The 17,143-nt window shown below is 52.0% G+C and overlaps 1 protein-coding gene across 1 annotated transcript in view; it reads left to right on the top strand.

Annotated features, from left to right (window-relative positions):
• Positions 1-17,143, top strand: part of CACNA1C (calcium voltage-gated channel subunit alpha1 C) — a 471,172-nt gene that overhangs the window by 297,526 nt on the left and 156,503 nt on the right. The gene's annotated exons all lie outside the window — the stretch shown is intronic.

The raw sequence follows: 17,143 nt of genomic DNA, 5'->3' as shown, positions 1-17,143 counted from the left end.
TCCTCTCAAAATACGTGCCACTGTTCCAGTTAGAGCCCTCCGGGCTCCCCACCTCCTGAGAGACAGGCCCCTCTGCAGCCTCCCCTCCCCCCGCCCTCCTGGGCCCCCCACCAGCCTCCGCGACCCCCAGCTGTGCCACAGCAGCCCGAGCCCGCTCACGTGGTGGGACCTCCGTCCGGGCGCCCTCCACTTGGCTGGCCTCGGCGTCCACGGAAACGGCACCTTCTCGGGGGCCTGTCCCGCCGCCCGTGTCCTCCGCCCCCTTCCCCCCTTTATTTCTCCTCCATCTCTCTCCACCCTCTTGCCCCCATTTATCTGTTTGTCACCCCTGGCCTCACGAGAACATAACCTCCACGAGGACGACAGTTTTTTTGTTTTGCTCACTGCTGTATCCTCAGCCTCTACAATTATCTACAGAAACGCCAGGTCAATCTTTGTGGGGTGACTGGGCCCCTCACGGGCTCCACATGGCCAGGACGGAGCACCAGCCCACCCCTAAGGGTCGCTGGTACTGAAGACCTTCTGTTCACGGGTGTCTCCTTTAGTGCTTCCGAAGGGCTTTCTTCTTCTAACTTATTTGATCTTTATGACAACTGTGTGCTGTGTAGCTGTGCACATAGGTAGTACATAGTCAGGTGCAGTTTCTGTAACAAACAGGTTAACTGGGTGGTTTGCGGGACCAGAAACTCCAAGCCCAAAAAGTTACTGTTATTTTTTGCGTCCAGATGTGTATTAAATGCCATTGAAATCTTAGGATCACAGGTTATGGAGGGAGAGAGATGCTTGTGAGGGTACAAGCCCATGAGTCATTTATTAATTTTCTTCAACAAAACCCACTGAGTACCTACTTCATATGGGACTTTTCTAGCTGTCTCAGAAGATACAGAAATGAGTCAGACACTAAGAGTGTTCTCAAAAAGACTGAATTGTCAAAGAAAATAATATTCATAGAAATGATGGTAGAGAACAAAAATTGGAGATGTGCAAAAAAAAAAAAGGTTGAGTACGACATGTTGAATTCTGTGACAGGTGTGCTTTGGGGGACTCTGTACTTTGGGGAGTGAGGATAGAGATCAGGACAGGCTTCTTGGAGGAGGAGGACAGACCTTGAAAGGCAAGTGAGGAGGGGCCGCCAGGAAATCAGGAAGGAGGAGAGAGGGTGGCTGAGGCCCTGGAGTTGTACACAGGGAGGCTGGGGATCGGGGGGTGTGGGTCTCACTGTGGGTGTAGAAACCAGCTGACGCTCTCGGTGAGATGCTGTGCAACTAAGGTTTGATCACTTTGCTCCATCAAATTCCCACAGTAAAGGAAGTGAGTCCCCAGGGCTTGTAAGGCCCCACTGTCCCTCGGCAGAGGTGCAGACAAGCAGGCATGTTGCACCACAGAGAAGCCACAGGGACGGTCAACATTACACATAACATCCACATCCGTGCAAGGCCGGTGCCAGGCTCAGCAGCCCATCCACCCCCATCCGTGTTTATTGATCACTTGCTGTGAGCCAGGTGCTGGGGACACAGACCAACAGGACACCACCTCCGTCTGCCAAGGTCCTGGATGCTTGAAAGGCTCCCGAGGATATGAATTTTTGTGAGATTAGCTGGTTCTCAAGGAACTGTTATTTCTGGAGGCACACAGGTTAGAAATCAGCTTCTTGTCAAGCAGGGTTTGCTTCCTCACCGGGAAGTGAGGGGACCACGTGTGGCAAGGTCAGGCTCTTTCCTTCTATTTTCCTTTGCTCAGCCTAGAGCTGTTTCTGGAAAACAATCAGCACCAATCAGTCGATAAATATCTGTTGATTGAATGCTACGTAGACAGCACTGGGAGAGACTTGAGCCGTGGTGGTTTCAGGCAAGAGCTCTTGCGTCAGACTGTCTGGCTTCTGCCCCTGACTTCCTGTGTGACCGGGGGGAAGTTACTCAGCCTCTCTGTGCCTTAGTTTCCTCATCTGTAAAATGGGAATAATAATAGGACCTATTTCACATGTTACTAGGAAAACAAAGTGAGCTAATGCATGCAAAGTGTCTCGCCTGTAGTATGTGCTCAGTTAAATGGTAGCCACTGTTACATCCCATCACTCGATGTGAGGCATGTAAAATAGAAATATCTGACAAGCACTGTCAAGACAAAGCAGATATACTTTATTTTTTTAACATCTTTATTGGAGTATAATTGCTTTACAATGTTGTGTTAGTTTCTGCTGTATAACAAAGTGAATCAGCTATACATATACATATGTCCCCATATCCCCTCCCTCTTGGGTCTCCCTCCCACCCTCCCTATCCCACCCCTCTAGGTGGTCACAAAGCACCGAGCTGATCTCCCTGTGCTATGCGGCTGCTTCCCACTAGCTCTCTGTTTTACATTTGGTAGTGTATACATGTCCATGCCATTCTCTCACTTCGTCCCAGCTTCCCCTTCTCCCTCCCCACATCCTCAAGTACATTCTGTACGTCTGCATCTTTGTTCCTGTCCTGCCCCTAGGTTCATCAGAACCATTTTTTTAGATTCCGTACAGATATACTTTAAACATAAAGAATATTCCAGAGTTAAACAGCAAAGCTTACCAGAGGCTCATGTGCAAACAATGAAATGGACTCAAGGAGTGAGTTTCCCAGGCACGGTGACAGGTCCAGACCTTTCCTACGGAGGAGGAGTATTTGAGCTGAGCCTGAGGTTGATGCAGAATGGTCAGGGCTGGAGATGAAAGGACATTTGGGGTGAAAACCTAGTTTGGGGGAGCCACCGATGCAGACCAGCCCAGTCCAGCATGAGGTTTTGCATGGACATGTCCATCACAGAGGAGGAGGTGGTGAGAACCAGGGTCAGCAGGGAGCAGACGGGTCGGGGGTTGTCCCGGACGCCACGCCAGGATGGCATTTTCCCAAGCAGTGACGCTCTTTCCTCCCCATTAGAAATATTCAAAAACTGCACTGCAGAGAGACAGCTAAATGTCTGGGAAACCTAAAGAATATCAGAACGGATGGTGCACCTTGAATTCCAGGGGGCTCATCCATCCACCCTGGACACAGCCAGCTGGGCAGAGCCAGACCAAAGAACCTCCCCCGCTCCACCTGCACAGCCCCCAGTGGAGGCCAGCCCAGGCGTCCTGCTCTCACTAACCTCCCACTGTACGACCCTGACCCTCTTTTTATTGTTCTTGATAGAGTGGATTCTTGACTGTAAAATTCCTGCTGCAAAATTTAAAACCTCGCCCGAGTGCCCAAGTACCCAGGTGAACCCTCCTCATCCTGCGAGGCAGTTTCTCCCCAGAATGGGCTCCCCTCCTGGGGCTTAGTGGCTGGGAGATTGGCCGCCCTGATTAGAGAGACTGCCAGGTAATTATACCCATTGGGAGCAAATTAGAGCTGCTGGAAGCAACTTTCCCGAGTGTTTCCACACTTTGATGGTTCAGAAGTGGTCCTGCTGTCCTGCCTGATACGTGCTCATTGGGAAGTTGGGCCACCGGGATTTGCAATCCTGCTCGGGGACAGTGTCCCGTGCCCAGTAGTGGGGCCTGCAGCGGAGCAGGGTCCTGGCACCAGAGATGGTCCCGGCAGGCAGCTCCTATCCGAGAACACCTCACCATTCCAGAGCTGACAAGGGAAAGTCCATCCGGAGCCGATACTTGCAAATCAAATGACTCAGGCCTGAAATGTACAGATTTTGGAAACCGAGTCCAAGGGAAGAGCCCTGTTCAGAGCAGATGCTCGAATCCACCTTGCTTCCTGCCCACCGGCCACTTTTCCTGCTGCCGTGTCACCACCTCCCGTCCTCCTGGTTCATGTGACTTAACTCCGTCAAAAGCCCACGTGATGGGGCTTCCCTGGTGGCGCAGTGGTTGAGAGTCCGCCTGCAGATGCAGGGGACACGGGTTCGTGCCCCGGTCCGGGAAGATCCCACATGCCGCGGAGCGGCTGGGCCCGTGAGCCATGGCCGCTGAGCCTGTGCGTCCGGAGCCTGCGCTCCGCAAGGGGAAAGGCCACAACAGTGAGAGGCCCGCATAACACACACACACACACACACACACAAAAAAAAAAAAAAGCCCACGTGACGCAGGCGGGGCTGGTGCACAAGCCAGAGGTGCGCAGCCCATTGGACGGCAGCCCACCTTCACCCCTGCCCAGCCCGCTGCCCCTGGACAGGCCTGTCCCCCCTCTGCACCTCTGTTCCGCCTGCAACCAGGAGGGCCTGGGCTGCGGAGCCCCCAGATCTCCTTCCTGCCCCACGGTCTCCCCCTCCACCCGCCAGTACCCGCGCGGTGCCAGGCCGTCCCGCCTCTCCCCCACCCCTCCTCCTCCCCCATCTCCTTGGACTTGGTCCTCTTCCCCGTCACTTTCTACTTTGCTTCCTCTGCCTTTTCATCCCTTTTGTCCTAAAGGGGTCTTCGATGTCATGGAACCTTATCCAAAATGAGGGACACTTACCAGGACGGGGCATGTGCAGAAGGGCCACCTGCAGGTCCATCCCTCCCCCTGCTTCTCACGACCGAGGTTGCCCGCCACTGCCCACCCCGTTCAGGAACCTTCCTCCACCACTTCTTTCACAGAAAGAGGAAGTGATAAAACCTTATTCCTTCCATCATCTCACGGTGCGAGTCTTAGTCAGGGTGTCTGAGTGGGAAGGGACTTCAGGCATCCGGTCCAACCAAGTGTCCACCCTGCAGATGGGGACGCTGCCTTGGATGAGCTGAGTGGCTTCCTCGCCGTCACACAGCCTCCTGGCACCCGGGACCCTGCACCGTCTGTAAGAAGGTGATGGCGGTCATGATGGACCCCTGCTTGGTGGTCTCGGAGCTTGCAGAGCCCCCTCACACACGTGACTCCCAGCCGCCCCGAGGGGGACGCAAAGCCAGGGGGTGTGGGTGCCCCCCACCTCCCAGCCCCGCAGCCCACAGAGCCCTTTGGGACGCCGTGCATAGCCTGGCCTCTTAACATTCCAAACAGGTTGGCATCTGCAGGAAGAGGAGGCTGAAGTCGGCTCCCCGGGGCCGGCCTGCCCCTCGGGAGCAGGGCAGAATTCAGGATGGGGTCCCGCACACCCAGCCCGGGCCCCAGCACCCCTCTCGTGCATCCGGGCAGCTAGGCATCCATGCTCGCCCCTCCCACACGGATTCCTGAGCACAGCCATATCCCCTCCCGCCATCCGGCAGCTCTGGCTCCTGCCCCTGCCGGTGTCTCCCAGGGGCCCAGGCTCCGGGGGCTGGGAGGGAACAGTCACAGTCCCGGCTCTGCCGCTGACCTTTCTGCTCCCTGCTCTCTGTGCTTTGCCTCAGTTTCTCCACCTACCAAGTGGGATGAATGCCAGGTATTCCATGGAAAGTGGGGAGATTTAACCTGTAAAGCCCCGTGAGCTTTTAGCAACAAAGAGTCTTGTAAACCCACCCCTTGACGAGAGGCTTTCTGGATGGTGATGAGCCACAGTGACCGGTCCTAAGAAAAGAAACACAGCAAAGCAAGTTCGTTTAAACAGGGAGCACGTTCCAAAAGCTCCAGTCCTGCTGCCATGGAGTTTGATGGAGAAGTTGTTGAGTATCAGCGACAGCACGTGACTAAACCAGGAAAGACCCCATTGTTTGTGCTCTACCTGCAGCAGCTAAAAAATCATACTGAGCAAGAAACTTCTCCTGTTTACTGAGGTGCACAGACTCCCCCAGGAGGAAAATGTCCCCTTTCGATTTGAGAACAAAACGTAGGCGGTGATAAATGTCAGGGTTACCACCAGCTAAAGGCAATTTTGGACATCTGTGCCAGGCTCTCAGCTCCAAGAGCTTTACTGGCGGGTTAAACGGCCCAGTGGTCCGGGAAGGCGGGGACAGGAGCCCTAATTTACAGACAAGCAGGTATGGCCCCGAGTGCTTCTCCCAGAGCCGTGAAGGGAGGTGGGCTCAGGCTGTTTTCCAGGGCAGGGACACCCCCTGTAGGACACAGGCCTCTGTCATTGGAGGAGACACAGCTTGACAGCAGGTGCCTGCCTGGCTCTCGAGACCAGAGACAGGCAATACTTCAGGTGTTGGTTTATTTATGTTTCAATGGTCCCTGGACCCTGGCCATAGGGGCTGATGAGGAATGGTCCGCTTGCCCCTGTGGGCCTCGTGGTGAAGTGGGAGGTTTTCTGGGCCTGCAGTGAAGACACCAGGGATCTGAGTCTGGCCAGACATGTGACCTACCTTTTAACCTCCAACCCTCAGTTTTTGCATCTGGGAAAGGAGAGGGTTAAACTCTCTCAGCCCTTAAATTTTTCTGAGCAGTATCATTCTGTGCTTCAATGACAGAGAGCAGCAGTAAGCTGAGAATTCCTTTGGAATCACTAATTCTAGCCCCAGTCCCGGGCAGGGTGTGACCCTCGGCAGCTCCCAGCAATCGGTCCAGAGGGGGCTGTTTCCCAAGCACTGACCCTGTGCCCAGGACCGTGGCCAGTGGTGTAGGTCCCACAGGAGACGGAGCTTCTTAAACTCAGGAAGCCCCATTGTTGATTCTCCTTAGTGGCTGGCCCTTCCCTGGAAATCCCAAACCTGAAATTACAACCAACAGCACGGTGACTGTCACCTAACTTAAAATAATGGTCATAATAAAGGCCACTTAGGCTTACACGTGACCCATGCTTTATAAACACTGGAAAGAAAAATGAGGGGAGAGGAAGTGAAGACACAGCGAGGTCAGTGTCCCATGAAGTGATTGATACGCAGGGCAGGAGCCCCAGCCGCCTGTGACGCTTGGTCCGTCCCCTCCCGCTGGCTTGTGACAGTGAGTGGCTGAGGACGCCAACAGTGAGGTCCCACTCCTTAGGTTCAAATCCCCAGGGCCACCCCCTGTTAGCTATGTGCCTCAGCGTCCTGATCTATAATGGGGGTTAAAATTGCACTCACCTTGTGGTGGTGTTGTGAGGATTAAATACGTAAGTGCTTGCAGGGCATTCAGAACTATGGTCAGCGTGTAAGATGCATTCAGCAAATTTTAGCTACTGATATGTCTGGGTCCAACTCCCTGTCTGCCAACCTCAGGCTCCAAGTTGGGCTGATTAGAGGAAGGGGAACTTCCACACTTGATTTTTTAAAATCCACTTTATTAAAGCATAATTTATATTCACTAAAACTCACACATTTTAAGTGTACCATCACAAAAGTAAGAGCCTTACACTAGCATAATTTAACTTAACCCTCTACCCTATGTGAGGCCACTTTCTCTTGGCCTCCATTGTCTCCGATGAGAAGTCACCAGTATTCTCATCATGGTTCCCTGTATATATGCTTCTTTTTTCTTGACTGTTTCTAGATTTTCTATCTTTGGTTTTCATCACTTGGCTATTATGTGCCTTGTTGTATATTTGTCCTGCTTAGAGTTTTCTGAGCTGCTCAGATTCATCCATAAATTGGAGATCATCATCAAGTTTGGGAAGTTTTTGGCCATTATTTCTTCAAATATATTTTTCCAACTCCAGTCTCACGCTTCTCTGTCTGGGACCCCAATTACACTTACGTTTGGCCATTTTCTATTATCTCATTGGTCCCCAAGGCTTTGTTCAGTTTTCTTCAGTCTTTTTTCCTGTGTCCACAGATTAATTTCTATCAGTTATTCTTCCACCTCCATCTTCATCAAACCTATTCAATGACTTTTTCATTTCAGTTACTTTTCAGTCATAGAATCTCCATTTGGCTCCTTCTTATAGTTTCCATCTATCTGTGGAATTCCCTATCTGTTCTCTCTTTAAGACCATATACTCCTTTCATTCTTTTAATATATTTTCCTTTAACTCTTTACACATTCTTTAAGCTGTTTTAAAATCCTTTTCTGCTAAGTCCAACATCTGAGCAATCTCATTTTCAGTCCCTTTTGACTGTTTATTCTTGGTTATGTGTCACATTTTCCTGTTTCTTTATGTATCTGGTGGTTTGTTCTGAATACTGGGATCATGAGTCATATGTTGTACAGACCTGGATTCATTCACCTTCCTTGATCGAAGGGTTGACTCTTCAGCAGGTAGTTCAGTTACCTGCTGCCCTGCCATGAACTTGTGGTTCTATGCTTGCTGGTGAAGATTGATCAAAAGCCCAGGCCCCTCACCTCCCAGCGTGTTTCCCTTTCAGATCTTGTCAGAGCTCAGTGTCATCTTGTCAGGATGGGTCTAGAAGGCATCTTACTCCAGGGTAAGGTCCTGGCTCCTAAGATGTACTCTTTCTGGCATATTGGTTGTCTAGGGTCTTAATGAGATGTTAACTCGATCCCCCCACTCTGGCAGGGCCATGGACACACAGGAGACCCCTACACAAACTTCTGGGGCCCCGTATACCTAGCTGTCCCACCACAGCCATGCCAGATGCCCAGATTCTCAGACCAGTGGGACTGGAGTGGTCTATCTGCTCTTTGCGCTGCATTCAGGAAACCATTTGCAGAGAACCAGGGTGATTATTGTGTTCACCTCTGAGGTTCAATTCTCTCAGGGATTACAGGCCTGAGCTACTTTATGTTCAGTTTTGGAAGACAGCTGCCGCTAACATTTTTGTCCAGTTTTTTAATGTTTATGGTGAAAGGGCTCATCTAATACCAGTTCCTCCTTTTGGAAATGGAAGTGTACTTGACTTCTAAATCACAAAATGAATGACTAGTATGTTAGCAGGTGTAAGTTACATATGTTACATAAGTTATACATGATATTATTTCTGGAGTAATATAATGCTACATTATATTCTACAAGTTATATATTAATTCATTTGTCACACATTTATTGAGGACTTATTGTAGATAAGGGACAGTAGTAGTTGGAGGAAGGAAAGGTACTAGAATCTTTCTTAAGATATTTAGAAAATAACAACCCAGCAACTTTTAGAGCCAGAGTGGTCCTTCTCATCCAATGTCCTCATTTTCAAGATGTTGAAACCTAGACCCAAGAAGGTGACATGACTGCCAAGGTCACACAGCTATTAGTGGAGGAGAGGAAATAGCCTGGCATTTTTTCCAGTAAATCTGAAATCGCTTTAAAACACTAAGCATACGTTTGGAGATGTTCCCTAATAGAAAATTTGATCAGTGCCAAGGTCCCTATTGATCCCTTAGTGATTTGAGCCAAATTGGAAATAAGTCAGTCTGGAATCCTAAGAACATGCATAGAAAGGTTAATTCAGGCTGTAGCATCACCATAAGTTGTCAGCAATGAACAAACTTGGTTCTTTGTTAAACTCCACCTCACGGACAGCCAGGAAGAGGAAGCTGTGAGTTGCCTGGTATAATGGTATTTGTCTGGAAAAGAGTTAAAGAGCTATCATCAGGGCTGTCTTAGGGACTCATCCAAAACCTGATAACTCATAGTGAGTATATCTCATTTGCCACCAAAATCTTGGAGACACTTTCCAATTTTCCCAAAAGCCACACCTTCTACACCTTTCTGAGAGGTGTGAGACTCAGCAGCAGCCATAACCAAACCATGACTCCCTCCTGTTTAATCCTATTATCAGGCACATCACTCTGCACACAGTGAGTCCCCAGGAACTTCACTCCAACAAGTCCCGTCCAGGGTCTGACACTAAGAGAATTTGACTGGCAGAGATTTCTCAACACTTTAAGAGATGTCCATAGTTTCAGAGACCCAGTGACCTCGTTCTGGGGTGGGACAGTAGGAACACATGTAATGAGGGGACTTCCCTAGGGAGTTTCTTCCTTAGGAAGCACAGGTCCCTTTTGCTTTCTGAAAATATCAGGTGAGGTAATTTGGATTAACTGTCCTGCTGAGGACAATTAGAAATCGCTGGGCAAAATATTCTAAATCTTCTCTTTTCTAAAACTTAGAAAAGATGCCTAACAAAAACAAATATGAATCCTCTCTGGAGAAAGGTAACATCATCAAGTTCTCCAATTATTTTGAAAGACAATTTTGCAAAGATAGGGCCTAACCCACAATACGAAATAACTAGGTACACAAAGAGACAAGATAAGATGATGAAAAGGAGCAGAAACTATAGACAATAGAAATAGACCCACAGGGAATCTAGATATTGGAATTATCAGACATAGATTTGAAAATAACCATATTTACTATATTCAAAGAGATCAAAGACAAGGTTGATACTTTTCCAGAGAACCAGAAGATGTGGAAAAGAACCAAATGTAAATTTTAGAAATGAAGAATACAATACAAATATGAAAATGCAGTGTGAACTGGGAATTCCCTGGCAGCCCAGTGGATAGGATTCCAGACTCTCATTTCCGTGGCCCGGGTCCAGTCCCTGGCTGGGAACTGAGATTCCACAAGTCGCACGGCTGAAAAGAAAAAAAAAATGCAGTGAATTGATTGAAAGATTTTGCACAGCTGAAAACCGAATTATTGAGCCGTGGCAAGGTCAGGGGGAATATTGAGAATAAAGCACAGAGAATCAAAAGAATGGAAAATACCGAAAAGAATGTAAAAGATTGGGGAATAAAGGCTGAACTTATGAAGTGGTTTTTTTCTACATCTATTGATAGACTCTGGATTTTGATTTTTTGATTTTGATTACTGATGTGGTGAATTACATTTTACCTTTTATTGAAGTGTAATACAGTGGTTAACTTGCTGTAGGAGGGGGTGGTACCTGGAGGGGCATGAGTGGGGCTTCATAGAGCGGGTGATGTTCTATTTCTTGATCTGAGCGATAGATACATGGCTTCGTTTTGTGATAAATCATACACCGTAACATCTTTATTTTTTACACTTTTCTGGATGTGTATTTCACAACTGTTTTCCCCAGAACGTCTAAGACAGAAGAAAAAGTGCGGGCCCAGGCATCTACGTCATTGGCAGGTGCCAAAAGAAGCCTGCATCCTAGTTTTCCTGTAGCAGAAAGAGACAGCTTGTCACCAGCAGGGAGGCAGCATATACAGGGTGGCAGATCATGACCCAGTCACTTCCCACGGATCAGAGTTGCTGTGACAGAATTACTTCTGAGAAGGACTGGGAGGCCCCATCCGGGGCCAGAGGGAAGAGGCCGTGGTCAGTACCGGCATCTGCCTGGTGCAGGGTCACAGAGTCTGCGGCGCATTTGCCGTTTCTGCTGGGGCGGTGGCTGAGGGTGGAGGGCTTAGGGGTCAGCTGGCTTGGTTTCTACCTCCAGCTCCTGGACAAGTCATCGGACTCACCCAAGCCTCGGCCCGTTTATCTTTATCAAGATTGCTGGAGGATCCAATGGAATGACGTGTAGAGCCCTCCGCCCGGTGCCCAGCTCCTGCCGGGTCCTCAGGAAATGGGAGCTGGGCTTGCCAACACTCTTGTTCACTTCAGATCAGAATTTTTCAATATTTTTCCTTTGAGTTCTTTCCAACTCATAGTGCTGATACAAACAATTCATTCAACATGAAGGTTGGTATTTCAATTACTCTTCTAGTCGGTAATTTATTAGGCAGCACAGTATCCACCATGCCCTTCCCAGGCCAAAACCCTCCGCTAGTGCTCACCAAAGCATTTGTGGGATGCAGACATTTATGAAGATGGAAAGGTTAAATTAAAAATAAACGAAAAGCTCTAATGAATAAGGACATCTTAATAAGAACAGGCAAAAAAATAATGAAGCTGGAGACTGTAGGAGCCGTCCAGGCCAGAGCCCTTCTCCCTCCATCAGGCACCCCTGGACCTCCATGTGACGAGCTTACTCCTTAACCCAAGAGAAAACTACTGCCTTCCTAGCTCTAAACCTATTTTCTCTTGAAAGCCATTAATACTGTGAGGCCATTAAAGGTGTCCATTGCTTCATTAGCCAAATGAAGCTACAAAACGTGATCTGTGAGATTCATCATGCCTCCAATATCTAGCCAGTACGAACTGGTCATCTCAACCTGATGTTGATGGTGATGATGAGGATGTTGATGATGGTGATGGTGATGATGATGGTGATGGTGGTGATGATGATATTAAAGATGATGATGTTAGTGATGCTGGTGATGATGGTGGTGTTGATGATGGTGATGATGGTGGTGGTGATGATGGTGATGATGGTGGTGATGGCAGTGATGATGATATTAAAGATGATGATGTTAGTGATGCTGGTGATGATGATGGTGGTGGTGATGGTGGTGATGGTGGTGATGCTAATGGTGCTGATGAGGAGGAGGAGGAGGATGGTGATGGTAATGATGATGGTGGTGATGATGAAGATGATGACGGTGATGATGCTAATGGTGATGATGTTGTTGTTTTTGACGATGATGACTGTGATGATGATGAGAGTCACAACCACACATACCGATACAACATGCATTTCTTGACTCCAGTCAGGCATGACCGTGGAAGAGGAGGTCCCAGAGGTGGCTAGTGAGTTAGAGCCAGAGGACGTTTATCTGATCACCCTCCCTAAGAGAGGACGTGGCTCACAGAACTCAGAAGCTCCTGGTTTACTAGAGCGATGATGGTGCGCATAGAAAGCCGACCACTCTGTGCTCACCGTCCTGTCTGCCCCGCATTGTCCATTTGCTGTCATATAGCCCTTCTCCACCTTCTCCACTCTGCTGCTGCTCTCTGGCCTGTGGGGCTAACCACTAGGCTACATCAAAGGCTGCCTGCCCTCTGCCTTCCAGTCGGGTTCAGCCAATGACACGGTTTTCACGTCCCAGACCCTCCCTGCAGGCCATCCAGCTGCTCCCCTCAAGCCCCGCCCCCGGCAGACTGCTCTGCTTCCGGCCCCTGGGAACCACCTGTTTCCTGCTGGAACCCCTGTCCTGCTGCTTGTAACCTGTTTTCATTCTTTCTGCAAACAAGTTTTGAGCACCTAACTGTGTTCAGCTCGCGCAGAAGGGGGTTTGAAGTCTGCCTGTTATGATGGAACCACTGCAGGTTTCCGAGCAGGGCCATCTTAGGGTGAGCAATGGGCCAGGGCTGCAGAATGCGTTGGGGTGGGTGGGAACTGGAACCAGGAACCCCGGTCACCAGTCCAGGCGGGAGACAGTGAGGACAGCAGTGGCTGCGCTGGGAGGGCAGATGCGACGGGCGCCGTGGATGAAGCACTCTATGCGTTTGCTGAGGAAGTAAGCCAGGCGACTGCCAAGTGTGGGGCCTTGTGGGGAGCGGTTTTAGGGGGAGGCTGTGAGTTCAGGGCTGTGTTTCTGGAGTGTGACGAGCTGGTTGGACAAGCTGGTGGAAGATCCAGTAAGCCTGTGGAGTAACAAGGCTTGAATTCAAAAGAGAGAGCAAGAGGGTGTGTAGTTGCGGATTCACACTCACCTAATGGTGGTGACTTGAGCCTTTAGGAGAGAGTGAAGTGAATGGATTTCCTGAGAGAGAGAATTTAGAGAGAAAGAGTTTAGAGAGACAGACACAGAGGATAGAAGACAAACCAGAAAGGGGCAGAGAGAAGCTTCACGCCTGAGGGCTCACACGTCCCCTCCTCGGGGAACCGTCTGCTGTTCTCCCAGGTCAAGGCCGCCTCTCCCTCCTCTGTGCATCCACGTCTCTTTGGGCTTCATTCTTAGGCCCACTATCACCCGCTTCTGCGATTAGCTGTCTCCACGTTTGCCTCCCCTGTAGCTGATGCCCCTCCTGGGCAGGGACTGCATCCTTTTCGTCTTTGTAATATTCTCCGGAGTAAAAGTCCAGAGGGAGGGAGGGAAGACGGGAGACAGAAGACCAGCTGTGCAGTGGGAAGAGCTGACATTGTACAGCATCACAGAGACAAGGACGAGAGAGGTTTGCAAAGAAGGGAGAAATCGGTGGCGTTGAGCCTGTCGAGGACAGTGATGTCAGTGGCAGAGGCGTGGGTCGGCCAGCGGGTGGTCGTGAGCACCTCTGAGGCCGCAAGCTCGGTCTGTCTGCGGGGTGACGATGGCCGCCATCAAGGGGGAGGGTTGCCATTGAGCCGCCCCACTGGGCACGTGGTGGCAGGACCCTGCGGGGGGCGTTTCCTGCTGCTGGAAGGAGAGACGAGGGCTCCCCGTGGGGGCAGGTGCGGCCCTGCCGCGCTCTCTGCAGCGATGCCGTGTCCGAGAAAAAGCAGAGTCAGAGCTTGGTAAAGAGAGCTGTCGTCCGTGTACCCGCGAGCGGGAGTGCTTTCTGTATCCGGGGCTTTACCGACTGCACCTGACAAAGAGGGATGTGACCCGGCTGCGGCGACAGCCCCATGACTGTCTAGGAGTGGCCGAGGCCTCCCAGGGCAGCAGGGGCGCTGGGCCCCCCGAGAGCAGAGGGGCCGGTGGGGCTGCAGCTCCGTGGGAAAGCGCTGCTGCGTCTGGCCCGGGGTCATCCCGTCTTGGAAGAGCTTTTCCGGGTGTGACGTTGCAGGGACTTGCCGTCCATCCGGGCTTCCTGGGTCCGCGGCACCCTCCTCGACGCCAGGCCCCTCCTCGTCTGGGTCCCGCGGCTCCTCTCTGGACGGTGCAGGAGGGGCTCCGCCTCCACCGTACACTCGAGGACGGCCGGCGTCGGGAGCGCCTTCCTCTGTGCTGCCCGAGTCGTTTTCTCTGAAAGTGACGTCGGCTTCCTCACAATTCACACAGGAGCGGTCGACTGGGTTCCCAAATCTTCCAGGTATTTCTTCGAAGAGGCAGAACAAAGCCCAGGGAAACATGAGGCAGACAGACGGTGGGGGGCCAGGTGTCCCTGCTCAGCCGGGCAGACGGCCTTCTCCGCGGGGAGGCACAAGCCCCCCTGCCGGACCCACCCGCTGCCCGCCCGGCCAGGTCCTCGTCACCCCAGACTCAGCCTCCGGCTCACGTGTCACTGCCCCGAGGACACCTTGCTCCGCCCTCCGGCCGCGGGGGGGCCTTCAGGACACCCTGTCTCTTCCTCGAAAGCACTCAAGTGGTTTGAGATTCTGTACCGATTGTGAGGTTCTTTGATTGATGTTTGGCCTCCTTTACAAGAGGGAGCCCGTGACCCCGGGGAGCAGGTGGCCCGTGGAACATAGCTCAGCAGATGACTGTGTGTAAGTGAAAATGCACGCATCGAGGCCAGTGGCCCCAGCGTCCTCCTGTTCTGGCCAACTTAGCCCCCATTGCTGAGAAGCTTGTACCCGCCACCACCCTGCCAAGCCCAGACTCAGCCCGCTTCAGTGATTCTCAGTATCGCTCCCCTGTGGAGCTGTGATCAGGCCTCCTCGGTCATTTCTCAGTGCTTTCCTGCCACTTGGCTGGAACCGAGGAGTCCGAATAATTGGGACGTGAAATGTGTCTCATGTCCTGATTTAGGGCCCGGAACACAGACTCACCGTGGGTGTGGCCCTTAGTGATCTCGTGTCCACGGGACACCTTCCCGCAGCTGCTCTGCCAGGCTGGCCTGGACCCAGGGCTCCCACGGGGACCCCATCACCGGCCCGTCAGAGGAGAGCACTTGGGTGCAGAGAAGTCGCTGTGTCCGGGGACAGCTGTGAGGCCGCCCGAGGAGAAGCTGTTGAGACGCAGGCCTTGAGAGCCAGTTGCGTGCGGGGGGCTGGAGAGGGGGCTCTGGGGTGCCGACCCGGGCCGGCGGTGAGGATGGCGGGCAGGGCCTCGGAGGCCGCGGGGCGCCCCCTGGCAGCAGGATGAGCCCCCCGCCTGCCCAGCAGATGTCGTGATCATGTGCCACCGCTTCACAGACGCAGATCGTGGAGACCGAGAGCCCCGGGCCAGGCCCACGGGAGGCGTTTAGCCCTGTCGTATGGCCCCAGGCCTGGAGTCAGGCCACGTGGCACCAAGCCCTGTGCCCACCCCTGCCAGCAGCTGTGACGCCATGGGCAGGCCACTTAACCTCTCTGGAACTCGCGCTTCTCCTCTATAAATACGGTTAATGACAGTACCTACTTCCCCAGGTTGTGCCGGGGGAATTGGGGTCATCCACCTGCCCCCAATAAGTCTTCGGTGCCCCGAGGCTATCCTTCACCCGCTGGCTGAATCCCCACCAAGGCTCCTCCTCCAAGAGCTTATTCAGTCGCTGCTCTCATCCCTCTGAGGATGGGGAGCTCACTACCTCTTGGAGCAGCCTGCTCCACCTTAGGTCTGTTTCTTGGACCGTTTTTGTGTTGAACCTAAATCTTCCTGATTGGTCCTGGCTCCATCCCCATAGGTACGCAGAACTCTGCCAGCTCTTCTTCCCCAGAACAGCAGGTTAAATCCTGTGAAGGTCGTTGACAGCCCCCTCTGTGCCTGTGCCCTTCCTACTCCGCGAGTCCGTCTTTTCCCGATGACACACCTCGGTGTCTCCTGAAGATCCTTGAATGGAGCGGTTTCCTGAAGGCAGCCTGCACGCGGAGTGCCTGCCATGTGCCACGGGGCACAGACGAGAGGACGTGAGGCCGGGGCTGTGCGTCGGGCAGGGAACAGCGTCCGCTGGGGGAGCAGCCTGTGCTGACGCAGGGAGGCCTGTGGCCAAGGAAGCTCGGGGCTCGGCTGTGGCTGGGGGGTGAGGAGTCATTTGGATCTGGAAGCATCTTGTTCTACTGGGAAGTGGCCCGGCCCTTGCAGTACTTCACCGGTGAAATTACCCTAACGTTTCTCTTACCTGGTTTCCTCTTCCCGGCGCAGCGTAATGGCTGGGGCGAGTTCTCCGAATTGGACTTGTGAACCCCACTCCTCCAGGTCACAAAGGCCCAGGGACCGCCTCGGGGCCTGGGGGCAGGGTGCCCAGCCTTCACTCACCAGCGCCGAGGGCGGTGGGTGAGCAGGGGTGACGTCCCCAGTGCGGGAGAGGTGGAAGGGTGTCCGTGGCCGGTGGGCCAGTGAGAGACACAAAAGGTGGCCCGCAGAGGGTGAATCAGAGGAGGAGGTCCTGCTGTGCTGTGTCTAAGGCAGCCCCCCTCTGTGGGGAGGGGAGCCCGACCCTCCCCCACTTCCCTCCTGGGACGTGGAGACAGCGCCTTGCTGGGGCCTGGGGTAGACCTGGGGGCTTGAGGGTAACCACCATTTACAATGACCGTGTGCAACATCTCGTTTAAACAGGGGACATTCTGGACTGATACTTATGGTTCAGCTTTATGGTTCACCCTTGGGGCGTGCAGACAAGACCCCATGCGAAAGAATGTTTTTTACTTACACTTTTTTTTCCCTGAAGGGATCTGGGTACTTGAAAAACAATTTATTGTGGTAATAGATGCAAACCAAAATGTCCCGTTTAACCACTTTTTTTTTTGACATCTTTATTGGAGTATAATTGCTTTACAATGGTGTGTTAGTTTCTGCTGTATAACAAACTGAATCAGTTATACATATACATATGTTCC

This window comes from Mesoplodon bidens (genome assembly GCF_964165515.1).
Source record: "Mesoplodon bidens genome assembly, chromosome: 11".
Taxonomy (NCBI): Eukaryota; Metazoa; Chordata; class Mammalia; order Artiodactyla; family Ziphiidae; genus Mesoplodon; species Mesoplodon bidens.
This window is presented reverse-complemented; position numbering and strand designations above follow the sequence as displayed.